Source organism: Monodelphis domestica, chromosome 1 (genome assembly GCF_027887165.1).
Source record: "Monodelphis domestica isolate mMonDom1 chromosome 1, mMonDom1.pri, whole genome shotgun sequence".
Classification (NCBI taxonomy): domain Eukaryota; kingdom Metazoa; phylum Chordata; class Mammalia; order Didelphimorphia; family Didelphidae; genus Monodelphis; species Monodelphis domestica.
The window spans coordinates 655,586,490-655,608,126 of record NC_077227.1 but is presented as its reverse complement, the minus strand read 5'-3'; the positions used below and the strand labels follow the sequence as shown (position 1 = coordinate 655,608,126).

At 34.7% G+C, this 21,637-nt stretch overlaps 1 protein-coding gene and 1 non-coding gene across 49 annotated transcripts in view; both read right to left on the bottom strand.

Annotated features, from left to right (window-relative positions):
* NRXN1 (neurexin 1) overlaps positions 1–21,637 on the bottom strand; it is a 1,454,617-nt gene that overhangs the window by 523,206 nt on the left and 909,774 nt on the right. The gene's annotated exons all lie outside the window — the stretch shown is intronic.
* MIR7283 (microRNA mir-7283) lies at positions 6,954–7,016 on the bottom strand. Its single transcript, NR_127478.1, has one exon. It is a non-coding gene; the product is annotated as a microRNA mir-7283 (primary transcript).

Here is a 21,637-nt window from a genome sequence, read left to right as displayed (position 1 = left end):
AAAACTATATTCCTAGGAGGCTGGCTCCATCCAGACAATAATATTCCAACCCTCAAATGGTCCACATAAGTTTTGGCTTATATGGTTTTATGCTAAAATAAATCAAGGGAACCTGTTCTAGGTATATCAATTTTGACTAGATCACAGAAAGCAAAATATAATGGTTGGTAAAATTACTTTCACAACAGGGGCTACATTCGTGGATAAAATTTATTTAGATTCATTAAAAAAACAACTTCATGTTACCTTGACTTACTGATTTCTTGTTGGTTATGTCACTTTAGAATCACCAGCTTAGGGTTAGAAGACATCTCAGAGCCTATCCTGTCCAATCCATATTTGAAAAAGAATCCTCTCTATAGCATCACTAGACAAATAGCCATCCAGCCTTTGCTTGAAGATCCCTAGAGTGAGGCAACACATTATTCCCTGAAACAGTCCATTTCACTACTGGATCACTTGAATTATCAGGAAGTTTTTCCAGATCCAAACTGAAAGCTGATTTGTGTAACATAATATATGAGATATATACATACACACACACATATATATATATATATATATATATATATATTATATCAGCTCTCCTACTCATCCATGAGTTCTTCCTTTTTCATGCTCTCTATCCCTTATTCTTTATAGGACAGAATCTTAAATTAGTTAAGTGGTGTAATGAGTAGAAAATTGGATTTGGAAACTGGAATATCTTACCTCAGATATTTACTAGCTTTGTAACTCTGGGTAAATCACTTACCCTGCCTCAGTTTCCTCATTTGTAACGTGAGGATAATAATAGCACCTGCCTCATAGGATCATAGGAATGATCAAATCCAAAATAAAGTGTTTTGGAAACCTTGAAGTATTCTAAAAATATTAGCTATCATCATCATCTATTACTCTTATTATAATGACCTATCACCATCATTTTAGCCTTCTGGAAATTCTTAAAATGATCAATATCCTTTCTAAAGCATGGAATATAAGATTAAACACAATATTCCAACTACATTCTCACTGCGACAAACTACGGCAGGAACTTAGCCTGGACACAACATATCTTTTATGGAACCCAAGATTAAACGAGCTTTTTTTTCCACTACCATGTCACGCTGTTAATCTATATGATCCTTGTAGTCCTTTAAAAGTCCCAAATTTTTTTCATATGAAAGGCTAGTATCCCATCTTGGGCTTATTAAGTTGACTTTTTGTACACACATTTAAGACTTTATTTACTTTCCTCCTTGTTGAATTTTGTTTTATTTGATTGAGCTGAATGTCCGAGTCAGTTAAGAGCCTGATTATATAATCAAAAAGGTTAAACATTATGTTTTATTTTAGATATTTTGCATCTCTGAAAAGCCTTCTCCAAGTCAATAGTAAAAAGTGAAGCATGGAGGAACACAAATGCAATTTCTGAAGCTAGAAAGGTAGATTGCTTGGGCTTGAGAATTCTAAGCTGTACTGGGGCTAAAAACTTATCAAGTATCCACACTACATCTGGTGCCAATATGATGTGCCCCTATCTGCCTAAAGAGGAGGGGGAATGGTCTACTTTGGAAAAAATGCAATAGGTTAAAACATCTGTTTCAATCAGTACTGGGATTAGGTACACAAGAAGACATTGCACTTCTAGCCTGGGCAAGACCCTATCTCCTCTTCACCGCCATAAAATCTCACAATAAAAATGCCTTAACTAAAGACATAAAAGGCATAACTTGACAGATTTTATGACTTTGTTGAGCATAGGAAATCCCCAAGTTGCAAATTTACAAATGGGTTGAATTCCAATGATTTTTGTTAAGCTGTATATTAAGAACCCACAACACATTTTCCCATCGGCATAGTGGTACAAATGATGGTGAGATTTCCAGGTCAGATCACAAAAGTCCACTGAATTCCTCATGTCACTAAACTGCAATAATTCAGTAAATCATAAAATAAACATGTGTTAAATGTCTACTTGATACAAGATTATATGACCCATAGTCCTAGACCTTGAGAACAGGGGATTATTAGGAAGCAGTGCAAATAGCATTCTTATGAACAACAATAAATTCTCTTTTCCCTGGGATGAAGGAATTTCAACGCTCTCAAAGTCCCAGAGAATAGGAAACACAATAAAGGAAACAGATCTTTTCAATACTTTCAGTTCAAAACTAAGTTCAAGGAAAAGTCCCTTGCTTCAAAGACTTCTCAGTTGGAACTCTTTCCCCTCACTTTTGAGATAATACTGTATTTCTTTTTGGTGCCAATAACTTGTAAAAGTCATTCTAAGTCAAACAGGTCATAGGACTAGGTATGAGGGTATATTTTGGGCCCAAATGGGTCTCCTCATAAAAAAAGCATCCATATTTCTTTTCCTTTTTATTCTTTCCATTTCCCTTTCTTTTCCCCTAAAGCTCTCCCAAATCAAGCGAGTCCTCTTTGTCAGGACTGAAATTACCAGCAAAGCAATGTAGCTGTCAAGGCATGTAAGATGTGTCAATAAATAATGGTTTTCAGATGTGTGAGGATGCAGACACCCGTTTTAAGCTTCCACAAAAATGTAGCAGATTCACTGCACCCAAAAACTGACAGCATTATTTGACTTTTCTATTAGTCATTGCCTAAGCATATAGGAGATCACAAAGGAATATTGTTTTTGCTCTCCAAAGGAAAATGCTTTTTCATATCTCAGTGTTCAAGGTACCATTAAATATCTTGTCTAAATTAGTTCCCTCATCAGTGAAAAAATATAGTCATTTTTTTCAAAATGTATGAAAAATGCACAAAACTAGACAGTACCTAAGGGGAAGAGGGAGATAGTCCATACTGTAAATTAATTGACATACTAACAATTCCATTGTTCTTTAAATAAAGAGAAATGTTACATTTAACATGTTTAAAACAGTACATTTGCATGCAAAAAGCTTAACAATTCTTTCTTTTTACAATAGAGAAATATGCTGCAGAAAAGTCAAGCACTCTACATCTTTTATATTTAGTGTGTTATTAGATATAATACATGAGTGTGAGCTGGTAATTCATATAAGGTAAATTTAAGCATACCTTCAGTACTTTATTTCAGAAACACGAATAAAAAATATTGCCAAATTCATATGAAAGAAACTATGAACACTACATTTTCAATCCAACCAATCATTTACTAAACACCCATCAAGAACAAAGCACCGTGCTAGACACTGGGGATACAAGGCAGACACAAACATGTGGCTATGCGGCAATATACATTATAGGTAAATAAATAATTATCAACAGAAAACAAAAATTCAACTAACTTATTGAGTTTCCTAAATACAAGGAAATCATGGTTATCTACTTATCTATGGGATTTTCTTTTTTCCACACAGGCAGTTTAATTAAATTGCCTTCTAATCCCAGAATACTTGATTTAACAGAATGTCTTCAGAAAATAGGCATCATAGGAGAACTAATCTTTTGAGTTAATGAATTACCTAAAGGTAATTTTTTAGGATATTTATTTGCAAAACAAAAATCACATCTATTTAAGAATATGTTCTGTGACAGGTAGGGATATATTTTGAGAATATTATTTTTACTCCCTAAGCACTAAATCTCTATGAGATCAAGAGAGATTATGATTCACTGTCATTGCAGTCTTTCCACACATGCTTTTTCCATTTGGTTGCTTTGGACATTCATAGCTTTAGACTTTCAAAATGGCAAAACATATTCAGTGTGGCATATTATCATCCAAAATGTTGATTATGAGCAATTAGGAAGTTGGGAGAAGGGTAGCATGGCTGAAAAAGAGAATTAAGGATAGAGATAAAGTTATTCCTTGCATACAATCCAGCTATGATAGATGGTCTATTTTTTCAGCCTCAACAAAAGACCTCTCATATTGTTTCATCATGACATGGAGGTAACCCTCGATTCTCGGACCTGGCAAGGTCTATAAAATAGGGAAGGATTCAAGAAGACTGGGGACCAGCCTGAGTGAGTTCAGAAAGGTTTGTGGTGAGAAGGTTTGCCATCAGGTCATGAGTATTTGGAGCCAAGAAAATTCAAAAAAGTACAGGGGGTTTACACTGTATATCAGTGGAGGGAAACCACGCAGAGGAAAATATCAATCTTCTAAAATAGTGCTTTGTTAAAAAATTTTTTGTTTCCAAGAAATGAACATATAATCAGTAAAAATATGGAATGGCATATTATATTTTAAAAATACGGATTCTATAGTTTTGTAGACTTCTTGAGAATAACTTTATTTGGGGACATCTACATGGTTTAGAGTAATTATTTTATGTTAACTTTTCTTTACAAATATTAATTAGTGATGATTGTAAATTTTTACCCTCCATCTTACTTGTCAATACCACATTACAAATATTAACCAAATTTTTTGACTCTGGGCAAATTACTTGGGTATTATTTTCCTCTATAAAAATCAATCAATCAAGAATTATTTATTGAGGCCAATTGTGTTGAGATTGCACTATTGATCTCACAGGCATGTTATGAAGAATGGAAAGAATAAACCATATTAAAATATGAGGTAATTATCATGAATCCTATTTAATATATGTTATATAGAATAATATATATTATATAAAGTATAATAGTGGGATTAAGGAAAGAAAAAAATTGGATTTAGGAGTCAAAGGATCTCAGGGCTACCGTATGCTAAGGATAAATTTTCCTGATTTTAGTGCCTTTGTAGATAAAATGGGCATCATATTCATATTTGTAACTCCCTATGACAAGGTGGTAGTAATAGCAAAACCTTTTTATAAACTTTAAAGTTCTAAAGAAATGAGAGCACTTAATAATTATTATGCTCAAAGGATAGGCCTTCAAAATCTTTTATCTCAGTATGTGATTCAATTTCAACCTGACCTATACAAAATTATGGGCATCATTGTCAATGACTATCATATGCATGTCTAAAATTAGCTAAAACTTCTTTTATTGCCCGTAAATCAATATGCAGTTTGTTTCTCCTGGAAAATACTTGAAAATCAAGAAGTCAAAAAGGGTACAGAGAAAACTTTTAGGCCAGATTTTACTGTTCCATTAGAAACCTAAGCATGTAAATAGCTTTTAAATATAAGATATTACTAATGTTGAGAATTTACCCACTAGTATCCATACCCTCAGCATACAGGGCAGCATACTCTTTCCCAGAAAAAAAATCATCTGTTCTGGAGCTGAGGGCAATACATGCTATTGCCTCCCTCCATTGGTTGTTTGACTGTTCTTCCTCTGTCCTTTGGGTAAAGGTTCTGCAGGTATGGGATTCAGGGATAGGGGAGAGGGTGTCTATATTCTTCTGCTGTAGGAAGCACAACTTACTTCATTAGAATTTGGACTTGACCTACTTCAGATAATATACAGTCTCCTATATAAAGCTTTGCCCCATTCCTCTGTTAACTTGTGTTAATTCTGTTCTTTCCTTCTTGAAATTATTTTGCATTTTTATGTATATTTTGTATTTATTTCTCAGTGCACAGGTTGTATCTCCCTAGGAGAATGTAAGTTCTTTGAGAGCAAGAAGAGTTATCCCCAGGGTCCTAGCACAGTACTTAGCAAATAAAAGGTGCTTAAAATCATCAATTTATCAATTAATCAATAGCCTTTATTAAGCACTTACTATGTGCCTGCCTGGCACTGTGCTAAAATAATCACTGGGAAGAAAAAACAGTAACTGCCCTCAAGGAGCTTACATTCTAATGAGGGAGATAACACATACATAAATTGGTATATAATATATACATATGTATATGTATATATATATAATCGATGGAAGGTCCTACTTGGGGGGACAATATTAGCTAGAGGTTGGGGAAAGCCTCCCATAGGAAGTTGGAATTGAGCTAATTATTAAGCCAAGATTCCATGAGGGAGAGTTTAGGAGGGAGGCCATTCCAAAAATAGGGGAACATGAAATAAAAGTCTGATGGTTTCACGTGAATATAACCCCTCCCCTCCCAACATATACATAGGATTACACACAGTTACTTTAATCTCAGGCACAGCATAATACAATGGAAAGAGTTAGAATTGAACTCAGAATATCTGAGTTCAAATCTCAGCTCTGATAACTGTGTCACCAAGGGAACATCACTTAACCTCTCTGAACCTGTTTTCTTATCTGTAAAAGGGAGATAATAATGAATAATTATAATAGGTAATAATATAATAATTAATGATGATCATTACACTGCCTACCACACAGTGTTGGTATGAGGTGTAGAATTTTAAGCCATGAAACAAACGTGAATTTATTATTACTATTTTGTGATGATATGTTCTTTTATTGTAATATATTGTTTTAGTTTGTTGAACCCCTTGCTATAACTGGCAAGCTTTACCCTAACCCAGGTTAAAAGATACTTTCAAGCTTCATCTTCTCCCAGCCTATACGTGGGTATAGGCTTACAAAAGAGTACAGAGGAGAGGCTAAGCAGGACCCAAGGTCTGAGGACACAGAAGACAAACATCTCACTCCAGGGGGTGTCCTGTTTGCCTTTGGTTGGGCAGAGACAAAGTGTGCACGGTAAATTTGGAGCATGCGGCAGGCAAATAGACACCTCTGCATTTGCATGATTTATTCATATTTTTGTTTCTGTTTAATTTAAAAAAAAACATGGTCCTCAAGGAGTTGGTTAATAGAAAGATAACTGCATAATATATAGTTTAATCAATATATTTCTCAATATAAATAATTCCCACGTAAATTTATTTTGTTTGTGTGCACAGTTTTCAGTCCCTGGAAGCCCGGAAGAACAAACTGCTATATTAGTAGCAATCGTCCTGGTGATGACAGATTCCAGTAGCCTCCTTTGGGGTTTAGTTCCCCGCTGAATTGGCAAGTGTCTAGAGCAGGGACAACTTTTTTTTTTCCAGCTGCTCACCTGATGCCTCATACTGATGCTGACAGTCTGGCAGGGGAAGGGTGAAGAGAGGACGGTGAGCAGGAAGCCATCACCACTATGCCACCCCGCTATGGCTCACCACTTTGAATGCCAGCAAGCCATAGGGAGGGGGGCATGGCAGTGACTACTGGCTCACAACTGACCAGTTGACCATGGTCCACCAGGTGAGGGGGAACCCTTGGTCTAAAGAAAAAAGCAGATTTAAAAGGTCCTCTTCAGGTCTTCAATGCCCCCCAAACTTCTTATGCCATTACAATTAAAAAAGAAAACTCACTAGTGCCAAAGTGAACTGGGGTATCCTCCATTCAGATATTACAAACTTATCACTTCTTAGGCCCATTTCAACCCCAACAAAGCAGACAGGAATCATACATTGCTCCAAATTCAGACAAGAAAGTATACCCAAATCACAGTTGTGTTTAGATAACTCCAATCCAAACATCATTCTGTGCCTATTTGTTATGCATTCATACTTACATATGAGTTACCTGAAAATTTTAAAGAATTTTTTTCTTAATAAGGACAACATGGCATATTAAAAAGAATATTGCCCTCAGAGTCAGGAGACCTGAATTCTAGACTCAATTACCCATGTAGCCTTGGAAACATCTCTCAATATTTTTGAATCTGTTTTCTCATTTGTAAGAAAAATAAAGGTCTTAAGCTACAATCTCTATTGTCTATATCTAAAAATTCTGCTTCTGAAATAAAATTCAGTTAAGGTTTTTTTCTTCATGAATTTAAGTCTAATCTTTTATGTCTAATGAGAGAAACTATGAACTCTTTTCTTGTTTTACTCTTCAGCTGACCAATGGCAACCGTTAGTAACAAAGGGAGGCCACAAGCCCAAATTCTTCAATATCTAATGAAACTGAAAATATGATGAAAAATTATTGAGGAAAGGTAAATTGCATAATAGCACAGGTATAACCAAATTTAGATCTTTTGCTATCCCGAGGAGGGGGAAGGGATGGAAGAGATCAGGAGAGATTGGATTGCATAATGTCAGAAAATAAATATTAAAAATTATTTCTATGTGTAATTGGGAATTTAAAAAAAAGAAATTAAAAAGGTACTGAGTTGCAAGGTAAAACTGCATCTCTATTCTGGCTTCTAAGCACCTAAAGATGGCAGACAATGGAATTAAGATTAAGAATTAGTGATAGAACTATAGGATACGACATCTTAATTCAACAAAATGGAATCTATAAAAACACTGGACTTAATCAGATATATTGCACCCTCTTTGCTAACATTACCCAAAGCAAATATGTAAAGTTTAAATCTATGAAAGATCTGATTAACAGAGGTATTATAATCTCCTCCCTGCAAGCTATTTCCTGATCCAAATTCTTCCTCAATGTATAGGAAGTTCTCACTTAAGACTGGGTTACATTCCAAAAATTCATTTGTAAACAGGAGGATTGAAACTCTGAAAGCATTTTGTATGAAACCATGTTACAAGTGATGGTCAGATTCCCAGGCCAGTCCATAAGAATTATAATGAACCCAAAGTTTAATACTCTGCAAAAAATAATACTATAAGACCTTACCATCACCTTCAAGTTGTTTCCAGAGGATAATGCAATCAGAATTCCACATCAAGATGATAGAAATATATCTCCCTATCTTCATTTAGGGCAGTGGAGTGTGGGCGATCTTTTCTCCCCTAAACTCAGATAGACAGTGAGAGGAAGGGTTATATCTTTCCTGCCTAGGACTTTCTCCTAAAGCCATTTTCTGGGTTGGAGTGGTATACAGTGAGGCACAGAGATACAGGCAACGGGGATAAGATGCAGAAACATAGGATTTTAAAATTGGAAGGAACTAATATGGACTTATAATTTAACCTCTCAATTTTCTAAATGAGGAAACTGAGGTATGGAACAGTTACTAAATCAGAGGCTTATTTAGTGGAAGAATCAGGAGTTGAACCTTGCCTTTCAGATTATAAATGTTTGTTGTTTTTTTATTAAAACAATTTTTGTCAATGACTAATAGGGGATTCATCAAATGGGGCATTGGGAGAAAAAAAAAAGACTAGAGATTCCATTATCAACTTCACATATTCTTTCTCTTCTCCTTCCTTCTTTCTAGTTCTCTCCCAACCCTTTCCCTTTTCTAGAGGCACAGAGTCATTCTTAACAAGAGAACAAGGATTTCACTCTCTTCATTCCATTTTCTCTTCATATATCTTTCTCTTCACCCTCCCTCACCCCATCTCCCAGGTCCCTAAGTATTAGACTCCGGGGCAGCTGGTGACCAGCATCCCAGGCTGCAGAACGACAGAGAAGGACCAGTATTAGAGAGGGAAAAGAAAAAAAAAACAAAGAGAAGAAAGAAATTTGTTATAACAGAAGGAGGGGGAGGAAGAAGGTTTAGGACCCCCCAGCTAGAGGACCCATTTGTTATGTAAGGAATGAATACAAATTGAAGACTAGCAGTGCTGAATTGAGAACTGACCCTCACTATGAGAACATTCATGGCATTAAAGTTGCCCTCTGCTAGCAGTAGTCATCATAAACTCCCAATTACTATTCTATGCCACAGTTAATGGCATAGAAAAGATGTTAAACCTTGCCCTTAAAAGTTTACATTCTCTGGAGGTATGGGTAAGGGCAAATATACTGGAAACATTTTAGCATTAAACAACAGGAATTAATATGATGAAAGCTAGCTCAGCTAAACAGTGCTAGGTCCAGGCAGTTAAAAAAATAATATTCTGAATTTGGGTAGGAAGGAAAGCCCGAATCACCGCTGGATGATGGGATGAGGGTCAGGAATGGAGATGGGAACCCAAATGCCAGGAGCAAGCAGGAGAGTTCAAGAGCTCCATGTATTAACATTCGGAATGCAAGAGTTTTTCACTACCCTATCTATGTAATGAAATAGATACCTCTAAGAAGCCTTTATTTTTCTTATTAAATATAATGTGGTCTGTAATGGAGCAAGGACTTGATTCAGAAATAGAAGAGATGGGTTCATTGCTAATCTTGAATCTGATTCTTCTTAACTTTGTGACCACAATCAAATTCCTCATCTTCTCTGAAGCCCATTTTCCTTATATATACAAGGGCAATAATAAGAATAATAAGATGTGAGTGACTTTGTCACAGGGTTTTTGTTTTTCTTTGTTTTTGTTTTCAGTGAAGTGCTTCATAAACCTTAAAGCCTCATGGAAATTTGAGGTTTTATGATTATCAAGCATCCTCTAGAATTATTTTCAACAAAGGTTATATAATTACACAATCACAGAAGTTTAGAGATGATCTAGCCCAGCATTTCCCAAAATAACTTGGTCACAGGGCACTGTTTTTTGTCTAAAATATATCAACTGAACCCATAAATGTCAGTCTAATGTTTAGGGGGCATATAATACCTCCCAAGATAAAAGGAGGTCATAAAAATTCTGGAGCAAAACAGAGGAAATTAAGCCTGTTTTCATGATGAAAAATAGTCTCATGCAATGAATAATTTTGATCATGCATAATTTCTTATTTAATATTTTAGAGGGGCAATATTGCCAGCATCAAAATTTTATCATGACATTCCTATTCACAATGTGCAGTGCACCAGGAGTCTTCAGAAAACAGTTTGGGAAATGCTAGTCTTGTCCAATTCCTTCATTATACACATGAAGAAACTGAAGTGCTAGGAGATTAAGAGATTTTCAACACCAAAAATATTTTAAAGAATGCATGAAAGAAAGTTTTCAACAATTTCGAAAACAAAGCTATGTATTTTTTAAATTTAAAAATTTATCAAAGATAGAGACACTTTTAAAATCACATATATAACTGTAGTTCAATTTTGGAGGAGATGCATATGTATCATAGATTTTCATAACTTTCATATCACTTTTTTACTTTATACTGGCTGAGTGGAAAAAGCTTGTTTAATTACTTCAGTTTTGTGGATTAACTTTATAGCATTTCCTCTTCATTAATTATATACTGTAGCTGTTTTGTACAAACTGAAAACATAATAAAATTAGAAACTGCTTCATAAAATGTAGCATGAATAATAGCAACTTGCATTTTCTATCATTTCATTTTTGACTACCCAGTTTTATTCAACTGATAAACATAAGTTGAGTTCTACTGATAAAAATATGGTCTAAATATAAGGATAAATAAATGAGATCTAAGATAAATAATATATATTTTATATAATATGCTGATGAATATAAATATAAATTCTGTTTACACAATTTTAGATTGAGAAGCCTCAGAGATCATCTAGTCTAATTCATACCTAATCCAGAATTCTCTCTGCAATACAGTTGATAAAGTACATAGAGGAAACTTGTCTTCTCCTAGGACAGGCCATTTTACCACTGGAGAGGTAGAAGGGTTGAGTTTTTCCTCATAACAAACTGAAGTCTGCCTCTCTACATCTTCTATCCAAATACCATACTATATGTTAAAAGGGGAAGGCAGACATTTTTAATACACTCCTACTATATTATTTCTATTGACCAAGGATATACTTAGATATATTCCTGTGTCTGTGAAGATTTTAAGTTTTAGACTTACACCTAGTTTCTTCATCATATTTATAGAGTAGACCATCAAAAATAATTCAAATGCTCCCCTCACAAATTGGCCAAATTGGCACCCAGTAACATTTATATTTTATACTCACATATTTGTATATATATGGGGGATACTAGAACAAAAGCTGGAATCAGTGAATCTTGAGGCTTGTAAGATTATTAAAGTCCAACAAACCAATCCATCTAAGGATTTTACCAAGGACCACTGTGGGTTGGACTAGATAACCTCTAAGCTCCCTTCTGTCTCTAAATCTATGATCTCATGACTTGACTATTCTTAAGGGGGTAAAACAAAAACAAACAAACAAAAAACAACCTTTAACTTTATTCATTACCTATTCAGGGGAAGGGACATAAGGCACTGGAAAAGGCAATAAATTTGGAGTTACAAGACCTGAGTTTGAACTTTGATTTTTCCATTTCCTACTTGTAGAACTTTAGATTAGTAATTTTATTTTATTTTATTTTTTAAACCCTTTACTTCTATCTTGGAATCAATACTGTGTATGGGCTCCAAGGAAGAAGAGCAATGCAATAAGGACAAGGCAATGGGGGTTAAGTGATTTGCCCAGGGTCACACAGCTGGGAAGTGTCTGGGGCCATATGAACCGAGGACCTCCTGTCTCTAGACTTGGTTCTCAATCCACTGAACTACCCAGCTGCCCCCTAGGTAGGTCATTTAAAAATCTCTCTGGTCCTCAGTTTTCTAAGCTGTGTGATGAAAGTGCTGTACTAGGTAACTTTAATCCTATTGACTAACAATACTAATCCCAAAGATGGTTTTAACATTCATAATATAAACTCATTGTTCTTTTTCAGGAATCAGTGGAAACTTAATTCAAGTCCAAATACATTCTGGGGGCTTCTCTAGCTACTAATTAGCTTCAGGCTAGGCACTAGCTTAAACAAGACAAAAAAGTTAAAAAAAAAAAGCAAAGAAACAACCATAGTCCACAAGGATCTTACAGTCTGGTGGAGAACATCAATAGACTATTATGGGAGACAAGGTGATACATCAAACAAGATAACCAATTCAAAACATTTTCATGTAATAATGAGCCATGTTATTTGTTACAGAGAAGTGATACAGAAATTCAGAGCAAGGGACTCCAGCAAGCTGGAGGACTCAAGGAACTTGAAGAAGATTCATGGAATAGGGAGCATCTCAGTTGAGTGTTGGAGGATAGCACAATTTGGACAGGAACAGATGAGTTAGAAAATAGCATAAACAAAAGAGACAGGGAGAAGGAATAGGGGGAAAGATTATGAAAATATCAATCTGACTGGAGCAGATGGGTTCATATTAAGGATTAATGGAAGATAAAGCTAAATAGACTCTGACTGGCTTCACAACTAGAGAAAATTGACAAGAATCTAGATGTATCTTATGGTTTGGACAAACTTGCACCAAATTCCTCTATCCTCAAATGTTTGCTGGCAGTGTGTGTCCCATATAATGCCAAATTCTAATAACTCTAAAGTTGGACTTGAAAATCTGTGGAGATAAATTAAGTCCTTATTATCTTGGAAATATCTTGGCATCTATAATTGATTATTAACAACTGGAAAGTCAAGGAAGACAAGGGAAAAAAATCATAACCATCCAAAGCTCCTATCACCTCATCAGTATCCACATTAACACTGATCTTAGTTTCATTAGAATAAGGGTATGCTTTTACTTACAATCATGCAATATAATAAAAAGAGCCAGCATGCAATCTTTGTTAATTAGATCATAAAATAAAGTATTACCCAAGGAATGTATATGCCAACCTAAATTAAAGCGATCTTCTGAAATAGTCAGTGACAACTAGTCTTAACTAGCAATTTCTGTACCTAGGGAAAGGTAATAATATTTATTTACTAACTTACATTATTTGTGCCTTTAATACAAACCAAAAAAGGGAAAAGACCCAGAAAATCACACCATTGGGCCTGTTGTTGTAAGAATGAGAATGAGCAGAAGGAGAAGAAGTTAGGCCTAGGAATAAATGTAGCATTGGAGAAGCATTGCCTTTTACCATCTTTCCAATTTAGTTATTCTTGCTAACTAGTTTCTATAACAATGAAAGAGTAATAGTGTTGTCAAAAAAAAAACAAGGTCAAAATGACTAAATCTCTTAATAATCATTATTTAATTAGTTTGCACTCTCTAATTTCCAGTGTCCTTAGAAAAAGCTCTAGTTGCTCCACTCTAATTTTGGCCAGTGACAACTGAAGATGACAATAGGGACTCTTTTAGCTTCTCTATCTATCACCATTGTGTTTAAGAAGTGGAAGAACAACAAAAAAGTAGCAATCATCATCTACAAAGAGCTAGGTTTCTCTAAAATAGTGCTATCTTCTTTGTTTGCCTAAAATCTAGAACCCAGAGAGAACTGATTAGATCTAAAGGCAAAACCAGTTGAGTCAAGCCATAGAATGTAGAGGAGTTTACAAAGGTTTGTCAACCCAAAGATGTTCACCTAAAAAGATGATACTGAATTATCCCCATCCATGCTCACATAAGAGCATATATATTATTTTTTAACAACAAATCTGTATGGTAATTCAGATAGCATGGCCACATAGTTTCTGAAGCATGGGTACATTTTGGTGCAAGAGGGCCTCCTGAAGGGTGGGTGGGAATAGTATACATAAAAAAATGCTAAGATTGGTTATCAAATTAGCAGCATTCTTTGATGATTTTTGAAATACATTTTTCCCATAGTTTAGTCAAAATTTCAGGAAACAGAGGGAGCAAAATATGGCTGTCTCACACAAGTAATATCAAAGGATATGGCAAGTGGGAGTTAAAGATGTGTTTTTCCTTTGATGAAAAGAATGGGGTAGGCAGGGTGGAGAGAAAAGCTGTAGCCATTCTCCTTATTTCCAAGGATAAACTGTGATTAACCTGATTTATCGGAGACTACAATAAGATGTAGACAAAGCAGATATTCAACAAATAATTGGTGACTATGGCATATTGCCTGAAACAAATGGCTTAATTCAAGTGTCTTGAATATTGAACATCCTATGGCATAGGAAATATATAGAAGAACAAAAATAATAATCATTAACATTTACAGAATTCCCAAAATGTGCTTAGGGATTAGAAGAGAGGAAAATTATATGGACACCTTTTCTTTATAAAGCTGGCAGGGTGGTTAGGGAGCTGGATTTGGAGTCAGGAAGACCTGAGTTTGAATCCTGTATGAAGCTCCTCCTATCTAAATGATTCTTACAAAATCACTTAACTTCTCCTATTGGTTCCCTCATCTGTAAAATGGAGATAATTATAGCACCCATCTCCCAAGGTTGTTAAGATGAACAAACATAATTACATATGTGTTTTGCAAGTTTTAAAGTCATATATAAATATAAACTATTGTTGTTATTTATTGTTACTATTACTATTAGCTACATTCAAATATGCTTGTGGAACATTGAACTTTTATTTTTAAATAAGAAGAGAAGAAAGAACAAAGAGACAGTGAGTTCATTTTTTTCATTGTAAAGCACTTTAAAAAATAACCAACCAAAGAAGAGTTCTCTGATACTTTTCATTTATGTAGATCCTTTTTCCACCAATGAAACCTCTCCACAACTTTGTTTTCCTGTAATTCCCAAATATAGGATGTACCTAATCTGTTAGAGAACTTCCTTTTTTTAAAGTATCTCCATATCTCCATATCTATCTACTCTTAGATTGCCCACCTCTCCTTTGTATTTCATTTTCTGACCACTCTTGTTTTCCATTGTGTCTTTTCTCATCTAGATGGCAAATTGTCACTGGACATATATATCAGTTTTATGTGCTCACTCTCTTTCAAGGGATTATAGATTTAGAGCTAAGCAGCGTCTTAAAGGTCATTTTTATCCAATCCAGGAATTTTTCAGATGAGATATGCAAGTTTCAAAAAAAGTGAAGCAATTTGTCTAAAGTCCATAGAAAAGCTGGAATTCAAATCCAGGTCTTCTGACACAATTAGCACCCTCTTCACTGTATCACATCACTGCTTTTTTTATTTTTTTGTGCTGTTTGGGATTTCAATTCTTCAAGTTTCTGGTTCATGATTTGCAATCATGAAGCTTGAGAATAATAATGACATTAGTAAGATGTGCTTTTATGATGGTTTGGGATCAGTTAAAGAACTGTGAAATTTCCCAAATTTGATCCAGTCCAATCTTATACTGAAATTTAGATTCAGTATATTGTTCATTGGCAGTGTCTGTCCAGAATATACATGTTCGTAGACTATTTCAATGATCTTCTGATTTTAGCTGTAGATCGTTTCTTGGGGAATATGAATTTTCTATCCACTTTGTTTTCTTGGTTTGTATGGACAGACCAATATTTTCATTGTTTTAGATTTCATTAAGTGGGTTTAATCAATAGTCTGAAAATGTGAACATTTGGAAAACCTCACCATTAATTGGGAATCCTTTTATTTGGGACTCACACAGGTAACTTGCCAAAAAAACAGGTTTTAAATGCTATGTGTTAAGACTAAGAATTAAGAATATTAAGAATGTTAAGACTATCCCAATACTTCCTTTCATAATTGCAAACAGTTAAAAGGAAGACTTGCCAACTCTGGTTTGTTTGTCAAAGTATTTTCAAGTGATGATTCCTTGGGAATTATATTTCTCTGTGACTATGAAAAGCTATTTAAGCATGATCATGTCAACTGATGAAATATGAGTAAGAGTAAATGATGAAATTAATATTATATTTATCCATTGCCTTCCCACAGATTTCCTTAGAAGTCACTGCTTCCTTATTTTTCAATGACTGATATTTTATTAAAATAATTAATGAAAAATAGCTTTTTGAAAATGAATTTCTACCACTACCATGTGAAATTAAGTATGTAGAATGAAATTATAAGAATGTCATTCTCCTAGAAGACAATTCATTCCTTTAGACCAATAAGTTTGACCAAAAGCCATTTTATAAATTATCATCATACTAAAATCCAAAACTCTGTTCTAAAATGATACTTTTTCCCTTTCTGACATAGTTTTTTTTAAAATAGATAATCTTTACATCTTGAAATTTATATATGAAGATTGAGGACCATCTAGTCATTTGAAAAAATGGACTGGGTTTGATTACAAGAATCATTGTTATCACCATCATTATAGCTGAAATCATTGATATAGTGCTCTAAAGTTTATGAAGTTATTTATATATTATCTATTTTGATCTTCCTTCCAGACATTTTTATCCTCACTTTTCTGATGAGGCAAGTTATGGATCAATAAGCATTACATGCAAGGCACTCTACTTGGAAGTGAAGTTATAAGTAAAAAGAATGAAACAACCCCTACCCTCAAGTTGTTTACAATGTGTCAGGCAAGTCAAGTACATATATAAATGTATATAGCATAAATATGAAGTGAATAAAAATAGATACATACAAAGTAGTTAAATATAAATCAGTTTGGAAGGGAGGACACTTTAGAGGTTGGGAGACCAGGAAAGGCTTCATACAGAAGATGGGGATCTGAATTACATCATAAAGGATACAAGAGAGACTATGAAGTACAGCTAAGGAGGGCATGAATCCTAGGAATGTTGAATGGTCTATTCAAAGGCATGGAGAATGGAGATGCTGTGTTATGTGAGAGGAACAGAGAGAAGGCCAATTGGGATGGATTGAAGAATGCAAGAAGGAAATTGATGTCCAATAAGTGTGGAAAGATAGGCTAGAGTCTTCCTAACAAAAAAAGTCAGGAAGCACTTCAAAAAAATAAATAAACAGGAATGTTTATCCTAGAGGCAATGGAGAACTACTGAAAGAAACTGAAAAGGGATGATGTAGTCAGATAGGTGCTTAAACAAAATTACTTTGGCAGCAGTGTCTGAGGTGGACTAGAATCAGGAAAGACGAGACAGTGAGACAAAGTAGGAGTCGAGAGCAATAATCAAGGCGTGCATATAGATTGTAGCTATATAAAAGGAAATAAGTCAGAAGATAGAGTACCAGGCCTAAAGTTAACAAGACTCATTTGAGTTCAAATCTGGCTTCAGACAATTTCAGACCTGGGCAAGTCATGTAAACTGTTTGCCTCAGTTTCCTCATCTCTAAAATGAGTTGGATGAGGAAATGGCAAACCACTCCACTATCTTTGCCAAGAAAACTCCAAATGGGGTCATGAAGAATCAGACACAACTGAAACAACTGAACAAGAGTTTCATCAGTGTGAAAGGAAGAAACTTTTGAGAAATTCCCTCTACAATTGCCAAATAGAACCTCCTCTGCAACTTCTAGTATTAGAGTTCAGTCTTGAACCCAAATCTTAACCCAGAAGGTCCTACTTGCTATGCTACATGGCAGAAGACTGATAGAAATTCAGAGACATAAGAAAGTAACAGTAAGAGCCCATTAACTATAGTTTTAGAATGATTGTTGGAATGTCTATTTTACATAGGAAATAAAGGCCACATCAAAAGAAGTTCATAACACTGTTGTTATCCTGCTGTTATCCAAACAAATGTCATTTTTACCTAGTATGACAGGACTGCTCACCTTTTTTTGAAAATGAAATAGCTATAAATTTGGTTTTTGCTAAAAAGTTAATGTTCCCAATTTTAAAGGCACTTTTGTTTCTTTTGTTTGTTTTTGTTGCTGTTTTTCTACTTTTTGTTTCTTGAAGACTCATAGAAAAAATTGGAGTATTTATCAACAATTGACTAATAATTAGAAGTTGACATGCTTAAGTTCATTTTAAAGAGCAATGGAAAAAGATAAATGTAATACATACATTTTCTAAGACTAATATTTTTATAAACTATATTTTAGTAGAATATATGTTTCTTGAGGGTAGAAACAATTCTGACTTTTCCTTTTTATCTTCAATACTTGGTGCATTGCTTTAGCAGTGTGTCTGGTACATGGTAAACATTTGAATTGGATTGAATTGAAAAAAGATAGCAGAGGAAGAATTTCAATAGATTATTATGACAGATTCCTTAAAGGGGCAAATGGTTTTCATTCTAAATCCCAGCAACAGCATCATTTTACTGCTTGTGATACTTTGCAGGATGACTTTTCTTAAATTACATTAGTTTTATTTACTTTCATATTCAAACGAGATTTAATATGTGAATGAATATATAATATTTAGAAGGCTTTCTGGAGTTTAAAAGTATCATACAAACAAGTAGATGCTCAGGAGTACTCATGAGAAATTTAAAGCAAGCCCTTACAAGAGTTTTGACAGAAATTACCTTATGATAGCCTTCTCTTTCTTCAATTTAAAAACCATTCTCTTCCACAGATGTTTATTGAAATTCCTATTATACTATCAAATGCTGTATCTGAAGATGTCAAATGACTTAACACAAGTAAAATTAGTGAATATCATCTTTTCCCTCAGCATTTTAACTTCCTAGAATATCACTTTACTATTAAATGAAATTACAGACTGGTAGTTACATGTTACATTTAAGGGAATAAAGGCAAAACACATTTAAGGAATGCTATAGGTTACAAGGGATAGGTCTTAGTATTTCCTGCACTTGGAATTTTTATCATAGGCTTCCTCATTAGAATTGTCTATCTATAATTTACAGATTAAATGTGTCCATCAACAATGTAGCTATATTTTAAAATTCTAAGAGAATGAATCAACCTAAATTCACAACTAAAAAAGCAGATACCACAAGGGAAGTGTATGGAGAGCCAGGCCTAGAGATGGGAGGTGTTGGGTTCAATCTGAACTCAGACACTTTCTATCTATGTGACCCTGGGCAAGTCACTTAACTTGCCTACCTATGAATTGCCTACTCTTTACTGCTCTTCTGCCTTGGAACCAATACACAGTATTGATTCTAAGATGGAAGATAAGGAATTATTTAAAAAAAATAAAATATACTATATAACTTTTTTAAAGTTACTTTTAAGCTAGTAAAAATTTATAATGCTTTTCATGAAGATGACTCTCTAATACAACTTGGATGAAGGACATAGATTTTATAAGTTTTTGTTGTTGTTGTTTACGTTGTGGCTATCCACCCCTAAAGAAAGAGTATGAAGCTCATAATCGAACCTTACTAATTCAAATGCAGTGGGAAGCATGTATAAAACTAAGGTTTGTGTCTGTGGCCAGTAATTGGCTTCAGTTCTTCTGTGATCAGGGGCAAATCATAACAAGAAATTCCACATGATTTTCTACCAATGTCCACTCAACTTATTCTGTTCTACTTGTATTACACACTCCCTAATCCTATTCCCAAGATAACGTATCCCTTCATAACATTATAGAATGCTTGGTTCTCCTTTGGTACTATTTTCTAACACATTTTGTCCCTTGCCACTTCAAAGAGATCCATTTGAAGGATGGTTACCCTAATGTTCCTCCTTTATTTACACACACACACATACCCACACACTAAATCAGCTTTGAAAGTAGACAGTTAATATGTCTTACTGACAGGAGTCATATTTGATACAAAATAATTTTTAAATCCAAAAAGGCTTTCTTCCTTTCCTTTTGCCATTTTAAAATATCACAGATTTATAGAAAATTATAAGGGTTCTAGAAACCTTCCTGCTTGACTTCATATACCATTCCCCCTCTTGATGTAGGACCAAGTACAGCTTCTTCTTTCCCTAAGTCCCTCCAAGGGGCATTTCTCTTTCTTTAAAAAAAAAGAAAAGAAAAGAAAAACCTCCCCATAAGAATAAAAATTCAACAGGAAAACATTTTAAACTGTCAATTTTATGGAACACAAGAATTATTCTGAGTTGAAGTAAAATTTATCAATAAAAGTATAAAAATGAAATGAGATAGTCTGAAAGTATAAACCAAAATAACCACTTCAGTGTCTCAGAACCAATTTACTCCCTTGGGAGTTGTTTTGTTATTTAAAATTCATCACCTAGAATGCTTAAATTTTGACTAGATCATCATTTCTTTAGGCATCTCTCAAACAAAACATTCAGGAAGCAAGGGGTGATAGAAAGAACATGAGACTTTTAAGAATCCTTTATTCTGGTCTTAGTTGTACTTTGAATGACTTTCAGAAATTCTCTTAACTAAGGACTTTAGTTACATCACCTATAAAATGAGGTTGGACTCACTAAATCTATTTATTGACATATATAGATGTTCTCAAAGTTCCCTTCCTGCTCTAATATTCTAGATGCAGATGGCCCTCTCCTATAGCAGAAGATAATAATAAGCTGTGACCCAAATGGAAATGTCTAGACAATTAGACTCTTCCATAATTTATTTAGGTGTATTTTTTAAAGTTACCTTCTCTGATGAGGACAAATTACATAGTAGGTAACATCTCCTCAAGAGGAAAATAAACAAAATGCCCCAATTTTCATGATAAACATGATACTAAATTAAAAACTAGAATTGGGGATAATAGAACAAATCAAGCTGAAAGAAAAGAGGGGCACACAAAAGAAGATCAGGGTTAGAAAACTTCATTATTATTTACCACCTATGTACTCAAGTTACTTACCTTTTTAGGCCTGAGTTTCCTACTTTGTAAAATGAGGGATTCGACTAGTTGAATTCTTTTTTTTTTTTTATTTTAAACATTATTTTATTTGGTCATTTCCAAACATTATTCACTGGAAACAAAGATCATTTTCTTTTCCTCTCCGCCCCCCCCTCCCACCATCTTTCCCTCTCCCATAGCCGACGCACGATTCCACTGGTTATCATGTCAGAGACCATATTTGGGGACAACTCATGACCAGGAACAAGATAAGGATCATTTGGAATCAGAACAAACAAGTTACCTCCTGAAAACAGGCGTCGTTAAGACCAACCGCCACAAACCATAAATATTTTTCACGTTCCCTCCTGGTACAAACCGTCCTTAATCACCACCACCCCCCCTACCTCAAGCATATATATTCTTGCCCTGCACCTGCAATAAACGAGCCTTGACACTATCAGACAGACTCTGTCTCTCTCTTGCATGCTTGGTCTCCCCTCTCTCCCTCTATGGTCTTTTTAGGTGGCTGCTTCACGAACCCCATCGTTGTATCTGGCTGGTCCCAGACATTCTGGTGCCCACCGTGTGGGGCTTGAGTAAGACAGCTTACCGGACGACTGAGAAACAAATTCCAGGGACAAAGGTAGAGGCTGAACGGACAGCCTTGAGGCATAGGGTAAGTCGTCCCATCCCCCATAGGCATAAAAAACTGAGAGTGATTACCCCAGAGTGACTGTG